The following is an 8,292-nucleotide window of genomic DNA, read 5'->3' as shown; positions in this document are numbered from 1 at the left end:
GCTTTTAAACTTCTCAGGTCCTCTAATAATATATACCATATAATATATACTGGCCTTCATATATATATATATATATATATATATATAAAAGTGTGTGTGTGTGTGTGTGTGTGGTAGGGGGTGTCAATTGCTCTCAAAAGCTCAAGTCTCAGGATGTCATATGAAATATAAACTGAATAATAAAGCTTGAAATATAACAGTATTCAACACTTTATAAAAACTGAGATATGAGAAATGAAATTAAAAAAAAATTCACCCTTAAAAAATATACCTTTTTACGTTTGATATTCAATTTGCTGTAATGACGTCCCAGAATGACGCAATGACGTTGACTCCAGTTGATATTAGGGTTTAATTGGTTAGCTCTTATCTATGTAGTCTGACTGTGGGGCAAATTTGACATCATAGGAGTATTAAGGTGTTGAATAGGCCCAGATAAATTCATTAAAAAGTCTGTACATTTTAAAGTGTTTAGGTAACCAACCAAATATGTCCACTTTACTTCTGTTATTGTTACTAAATGAGGAGAAGTTGATGATTTGTTTGCAACAGGCGGCTAATTTCAGGAGATGCTAACAAGGTGGAGATTGTCTTACCACAAGTGGATGTTAATTCAGAGAAAGAGAAGGGGAGGACGACTGAACAGACCGAAACGTGCTACATTAAGATGTCAGTGATTGTCATCAGCGACAAAGTAAGTTTCTTATGTTTCCGAGGAGGCTATCGCTAGCTAAAGCTAACAGACTAGCTACTAGCCTGCTAGAATTGTTGGTGTTCTGTAGATTTCTGCTACCTACCAAAATCTGTGACTTTGCGCATGCGTAGAAAGCCAGAACTCTGAACAGTGTCATGACCCAACGTGAGGCAGTGGTAAAGTTGTTCTTGCTCACAGTGGTAATAATTTCTGAATCGCAGTTTTGTGGCGACTCTGACTAGTGCTGTGATAAATTGTGAGTCTGTCTGTTGAGAACTTTGACTGTTGAGAACTTTGACTGTTGTGCTATTCAGACTTAAGTGCTAGCTTGGTACATTGGGTGACGTGTTTCACCAAATGACTGTAGTTGTAATATTTGATAATGTTGCTGTATTATAAGTCATTTGCACATGATTTGAAAAGCCAAACTCCATAATAGCTCCCTTAATCAAAAATGTACACCTGCTGCCTCTGCTTCTGCCTCAGATTTGAAGCGACTCCCTACACTGGCCTGTACATTTCATATTTTGACTGTTTGCACTTTGCAGCACTGTGAATCTTCAGGCTTTTATGTGATTGCATTGCAGTCACAGGATGTGTCGTCTGCCTGTGTGCGTCACTAGGCTGGTTATGCTGAAGGTTGGGCACTGACATGTTGATGGTGGGTGACTTATTGCTCAACCAACCAGCTTGTTTCTAATATCAAAACAGGTCAAGGACATGGCTGCAGTACAACACAACCCTTAAATCATCTCCATACCTTTTTATACCGACACATTGGTGAGGTTCAAGGCACTAAGTTACCTTAGAGAAGTGTTTTTTTTAACATGTGTATCCATACTTATTTAGAGAAAAGGACAATAACCGTCAACAGAACTTAAGAAAATGATTTAAAATTCCTGCCCACATGCAGACAGATGCAACAGCTGTGAGGACAACAGAATGATGGTCTTAAGAGTGGTGAAAATGTTTGGTTTGGCAAAGGTGATGCAAACAGCGTGACTGTCTCCAGACACTCTGCAGATGTGCATGAACACACGCATAGACATCAATTTAACGTGTCCTCCCCGCTAATGCTACAGTACGCCTGAACTGGAGCTATAAATGATGTCTTGCAGGGTCCTTGAACTCAGCATGAGTCATGTGTGCATGCTTTGTTTGTCACAGTGAGAGCTGTGCAGAGAGTGTTTGTGTGAGTGTCTTGTTATGACAGGAGTCTGATAGTCTTTCATGGAGGCCTCAGCCTCAAAATGCCCCTCTTACCCCTTTTATCTAGAAGTATTTCTTTTGATTAAATATCTGAATTAGGAGCATGAGATCACACATTCAAAAACTGCAATTTATTAAAGAATACTGGATCCAAATGTAACAGGATTGTGACTAAACTGATCTCATGCCTAACACTTACACCATGACTTTGACCAATTCATTTGAAAAAAGGGTTAAATCCTCACATTAAAAAACAAGATTGCCCAGTTGTGTATCCTTCCAGAAGAGAAGGGAGTTTCAAAATTTAAGTATAATATAAAATACAAGTATGAAATGCTTTTTATTCTCAAAAAGCTTTTTTTTATATACTGCTTTGTTTAACCCTTTCAAAGATGTCATGTTACATGGAATAAGCATGCTTGCACCAGGTGGAGCCATGCCTTGGTGTGCATAAAGCCAAGACTCCAGGTACAGAATTTAGGCATAGAGAAAGCAAGCAAGATTTCATCTGTGTTATTGTGCAAAGTTTTACAGCTGGTTTGGGTCAGTGTATTCATGCTTTTCATGTGACATCACACTGTGTCACATGATGCATGTGTATGGAACTGCCCACACAGTGGGAAAAAGTGCTTCTTACTGCATAATGTCATGGAGAAGTTGTCAGTCTCAATTGTCACACAAGTGTTTAAACCATTTTTTTCTAATTTTAAACTTTGAGACAGTTGTCTGGAAGCACTAAGCTGGGTTGCACTTCTACAGAATCCCAGAATCCCTTCTTAGAAACAGAACCCAGAGAGATGATTGTGCGTTAATGTTCTTAGACACCCTGCTGTCCTTTTAGGAACAAAGGAACAGACTTTTCCTAATCCTTCCATAAAATTTAGTTTTAATTTGATCAAAATATTACAGCCTTTAACTAACATTACTGCCCCCATGACACTGACTGACAGTGAAAGATGAAATTGATCCTGATACTATAGTTGCAACAGTTTATATGGCAAAGTATTGTAAGGAGCCTTACTTACGCTGTGTGGATGTTCATGATACACGTTTATGTTGATGTTACTATTGCTTTAAGACCAGATGAATGTAGCACACTGATTGGCTGCTGATAGCTGGAGTTGTGACGTTGTGGGAAGTGGAGAGCCCCCTCGTTGTTGTTCAAGAGACTGAGAGAGTTAGAGTTGGTGTGTGTTATGCCTGGAACAGTAGCCCTGAGTTGTGAGAAATTGAAGCCATCCTGCAAAGAGATAAATTATCTGGTACTTCCACAAATACCGCAGACGTTACAGTACTGTATAAAAGTTGAGAGTTGCAGCATGTGGATCTGTCCCATTAAAAAATAAATGAAGGCTTAACTGGGGTTGAAAATTGAACTACATGAAGTCAGAAATCCTGGGTACATGAACGTATGACTTTTGTGCATGCGCACATTGTAGTTGAAAATCAGTATATTGTTCAGCCTCATGCTAGTAATCCATCCAAACAGTAAGGGGCAGTGATTGGGCCATTGTCAGGGGTCATGTTTCTTTGTTTACTGCATGAAAAACAATGTAAGATCAGGCTGATAGTCATCCTCATTTCCACATAAGCCGTGCAACTCAAAATTTCTGTCTGAATTGGCTGGAAATTGCACCGTGTATGCTCAGCTTTATGGTGCAAAGTAGACATCAGTTTTGTTGCTTTTCTTAGACACATGTCCAGACTTCTTCCTACTTGCCCCTCAGTGACGAATTACATGAATCAAAAACAGTCATATGTATTCTTAAATTTCTGAAATCTGTCACACACTGTAAAAAATCTTAACTAGTGTTTGGAAAATGAAAGATGGTGTCATTTTTATTGTTACCCTGCTCCTCTCAGCCTAGTTCTCCTCCTGCCTTGTTTTGTAAGCTGATGTTGTCGTCTAGATTATATTGTTACACAATAATACATTTTACTGTTATGTTGTTGTCTTCATCAGGGTTCAGCCTAGGACAACTAGATGAGATTTTAAGGGCAGTCACAGGCTACAAAAAGGATCCAAGCAGTGAGGAGGGACTGTGATCCTTTTCATGGGTAGGTACATGATGTGAGAAGTGGAGGAGGAGAGAGGGATGATGGAGGAGGAGAAAAGCAGGTACACTGCACTAATGTGGGGAGACAGGGCAAGTCAGGGGAGCATCTGTTTTTAGAGTCTCTAAAAATCCATCCTCATTCATCGTCTTCCTCCTGAGCCCCACTCTTTTTTTTTTTTATTGCTTCACTCACTCTGAGACTCTTTTTTTGTGTGCTTATGTCCACAGTGTGCTCTAAACAGGCTGCATTTTACCATTGGAAGCCAGGAAAAAAGCTTCTCCCATAGGAGTTGGATAACCGTGAGGAGAGACAGCAAGGCTGCGTTTATTCCTCCCCAGCCCAGGGTCAGTCACGGCTGCTCTGTTTGATAGCAGAAGGCTATAAAAATATTGGAGTGTTATTACAGCGGGGGCCTTAGAAATAATTTAAAGTGTGTGTGAAATATTACATAAGAGATTAGCATGTGCAGTTCTGGGTGCAGAAAAACAAGGATTGGAAAGAAATGAGGGGAGGCTTTAGCCTTTCTGTCCTCGTTTGTCTCTTTTTGGGGGAAATCTGGAGAAGATTAGAGGGCAATCAAGCTCAATCAAAAAGCACTTGTTCAATAATTCAGAGATAATTTAATAGGAACTCAGCCACTTGATCTCTGCTGTCTTCCTGCTCAGACTCATGCATGTTCCCTGATATTCCTCACGTGTAAAGGAGAATTTGCTAGAAACATGTTTCATATGCTCCTCCCACGTCCTCCACTGAACCCCATGACTCCTTTTCTCTAATTTGCCAGGACTTGAAGGCTCCAAGAGGCCTCTTTGGACCACTACATCACTACATGCTAATAGTACACTTCATAATTCACAGAGGGAGGCAGTCAGATGGACGAAAAGATCATACTTATGTTGTTACTGAGGCCCCTGGGTGGACCTTTTGCTTATAAATGCAACACCATTAAACCTTCCATCAGCTATGATCAGGAAGGACACAGAGAGGAGTGCTCTGTGGTGCTGTAAAGGCAAGAATTTTCAACCTTTGAGACAATTTGACATTCATTTAAAGTGCAAAAAAAAGCACTAGTAGGAACAAGCAAAATCAAAAGTCAGTAAAGGGCGGCATGGCGGCGCGGGGTTAGCGCTGTTGCCTCACAGCAAGAAGGTCGCTGATTTGCTTCCCAGTCAGGGCCAGGGCCTTTCTGTGCAGAGTTTGCATGTTCTCCCTGTGCACGCGTGGGTTCTCTCCGGGTACTCTGGCTTCCTCCCACCACCAAAAACATGCTCATTAGGTTAACTGGTGATTCTAGATTGCCCGTAGGTGTGGATGGGAGCGTGCCTGGTTGTCTGTCTCTATATGTCAGCCCTACGACCTGGAACGGAATAAGCGGTATAGAAAATGCATGGATGGAAAAGTCAGTAAAGAGACTCAGAAAGATAATTCAGCCATTTTGTAGGCAAAGTTGCTTTGTTTGTATGCATGTATTACCATGCACCAAAACATCTGAAATTTTCAGGGCAAGCTGTAGGGATGAAATTACCACCGACTGTTGAGGTGAGCTGATGTTTAGAAATATTTCGGGATCAGCTGATAATTATAGAGGCCAATATTTTGCATTTGGCCGATTGTCGGTATTGGCATTTTAGTTCACCAATAATTGATAAAATTATTAATAATATTATTGTTAAGTGTGTCTTCCCCTCTGACTTTAATTTTATTCTTCACAGTCTCAACATCTCTCTCTGTTTTCCTGCTGCCACTGTGCTGCTCTGTGCTGTTTCTCAAGCAGATAAACCTTGTGGTAAATTGTTTATTACTCTTCATTTTTGATAATACAATTTTAATTTTGCCAGATTAAGTATATTTTTATGTCATAATAATCAGCCTCATGAATTACTTATAATTGGTATCATTATCGGCCCTGAAAACCTAATATTGGTCAACCCCTAGAAAAAGTCACCACGAATGAGTGTGCTTCCTCCAGGTGGGGAGGGTGTCTTTGTCCCAAGTGAACGACTTCAAGTACCTGGGGGTCTTGTTCACTAGTGAGGGTAGACGGGACCGTGAGATCAACAGGCTGATTGGTGCAGCATCTGTGGTATTGCAGATGTTGTAATGCACCGTCGTGGTGAAGAAGGAGCTGAGTCGGAAGGCAAAACTCTCAATATTCTGATCTTTGTCCCAACCCTCACTTATAGTCATGAACTCTGGGTAATGACAGAAAGAACAAGATTGCGGGTTCAAGCAATCAAAATAAGATTCCTCAGGAGAGTGGCTGGGCTCAGCCTTAGAGACAGGGTGAGGAGCTTGGAGCTGGAAGGATCTTGAAGTAGAGCATTTACCTGTAACTGGAAGTGTTAACGTCTTCAGTAAGTTCACCCACTTGCCTGTTGAGATCCTCATACACATTTCGTACTGTGTCACGCATCAGCTCATCCCACCTTTATGTGGAGATTCTACTAGGGACATGCAGTATTATATTCTTGGTATAGTCTGTGAAAATCGTATCTGTTTGCATCCACACATGCAGCTTACCTTAAAAAACTGGGGTAAGCTGCATATGTAAACACAATGTGCTGCAAATCTCATGTACAGTATGTGTGAATGCATCCAGTTAGCGTGGAGATAAAGGCAAAACTGTTATGGTAGCGTCATACATCCTGTTTCATGCTATCTTGTGAACGTTACACAACAGTGACTTCCCAGTGTTCTTTTTACATTATCTTTTGGCACTCCTCTCATTTGACTGGAAAAATGTCAACGTGAAGCTCACTTGGGAGAGCAGGCACCAATATACAGAGGCTATAGCCTAGTTCTTGATGCGCTGGTTGCAGGTTCAACTTGTGATTCTGGCACTTATTGGTGCGTGTCTTCCCCGTTCTCACCATGTTTGCTATCTCTCCTCAGCTGTCTAATTAAATAATGGTAAAACAGGCAGACCACTCAAGCTGCTCTGAAAAATTCCACAAATTTACAGAGGTGCATGTGTGAAAATGTCTTGTATCTTAAACAAGTCAGTCCTCCCAAGAGATTAAGTTGATTAAAGTTAATCGCCTTCTCGTAAAAAGAGATGCATCTCTAAGTGAAGTAAGATGTGTGTTCTCATTAGCCGGATCACTAACTGCATCATGCAGGTATTGATGATGATTATAGGGAAGAGATGCTGCAATGCAGATCTCACAGGAACATGCATCACTTAGGCGTAGGTGAAGGTAACAACTGGACTCACAAAGTCTCACTCTGAAGTCATTAAACACTCCCTGCTGACTTGCCACCTGCTACTGTTGTTTCTGTTAATCAATCACTAAAGCAGTAATACACACTGATTTCCTCATTATGCTCTGCTGCAGTTTAGTGTGCTTTAGTCGTATGTGTATCTAACTGGGTCAAACCCCTCTGTTGGCTTTCAGATGGTCCGCTGGGAGATAAACACAGAGAAGACGAGCGTTAATCCGGATTGGAGCCGGATCCTGTAACTCAGTTAAATACACACACACACACACACACACACACTCATTAAATCCTGTAACTATAACCAACCCTAACTAACACTAACCTCATCCAACACTAATCATGCAACTATCCTGACACCTTACACACCACATTCATGCACCATCTTACGAGCTCATACCTGTTCATGTTTTTAGTCCACATTAGGGCACTCAACCAGATTATTAAAAATGTTATCTTCATGTCATCTGTGCCCTACTGTCTCTATTCTGTGATGTAACACCAGAATGTCACGAATTGTGTTTGTAGTCATTCGTCTGCCCTTGTGTCCTCAACAGTGATGCCCCTTTTTTTACATAATAGTGTCACACATGGACTAAAAACTGTGGCAGTTTGACTTTTTGATGCTTGTTTCTAGACTTATGTCCTTATTATGGTTCTTTATGGCAGACTAAGCTCACCTAGCCATTAATTTCTTTTGATTACTTGGAGCCTCAAATCTTTGCAGTTCAGCAATTCTGATGTCAAATCAGAACTTGAAACCCCTTTAATATTTAAAGTTCAAACACTTTGACTTTGAAAATCTGAGTATGTATGGTCTGAAGTTGTGCAGTTTTAAAGACATTACTTGTAGTAGACATAGCATATCAGTCAGGGATAATAAGTTCAACTGGAATGATAAAAAAAACACTCATATTCAGATTCCACATCCAAAAGTAGAGGATACCAAAGAGAGTAAGAATTCTTCATACTCAGTTTCCACTTCCAGAACTATGCCTGTCTTGTAAGTGCATATATCTTGTAGCTTATGGAATGAATGAGGACAGTGATAGTGAGTTTAGCTGTGGGTGCAATTCATAAAAAACAGAGGTTTCATACCTGGGTGCTTCAATGGA

At 40.6% G+C, this 8,292-nt stretch overlaps 1 long non-coding RNA gene across 1 annotated transcript; it reads left to right on the top strand.

The window, feature by feature from the left end:
* Positions 1–396: 396 nt before the first annotated feature.
* Positions 397–7,643, top strand: LOC121511317. The gene is made up of 4 exons (XR_005992033.1): positions 397–694; positions 3,867–3,961; positions 4,189–4,305; positions 7,357–7,643. It is a non-coding gene; the product is annotated as an uncharacterized LOC121511317 (long non-coding RNA).
* Positions 7,644–8,292: the final 649 nt, after the last annotated feature.

Source organism: Cheilinus undulatus, linkage group 6, assembly GCF_018320785.1.
Source record: "Cheilinus undulatus linkage group 6, ASM1832078v1, whole genome shotgun sequence".
In the NCBI taxonomy this organism is placed as follows: Eukaryota; Metazoa; Chordata; class Actinopteri; order Labriformes; family Labridae; genus Cheilinus; species Cheilinus undulatus.
Note: the sequence above shows the minus strand (reverse complement) of the source record. Positions and strands in the feature narration are given on the sequence as shown.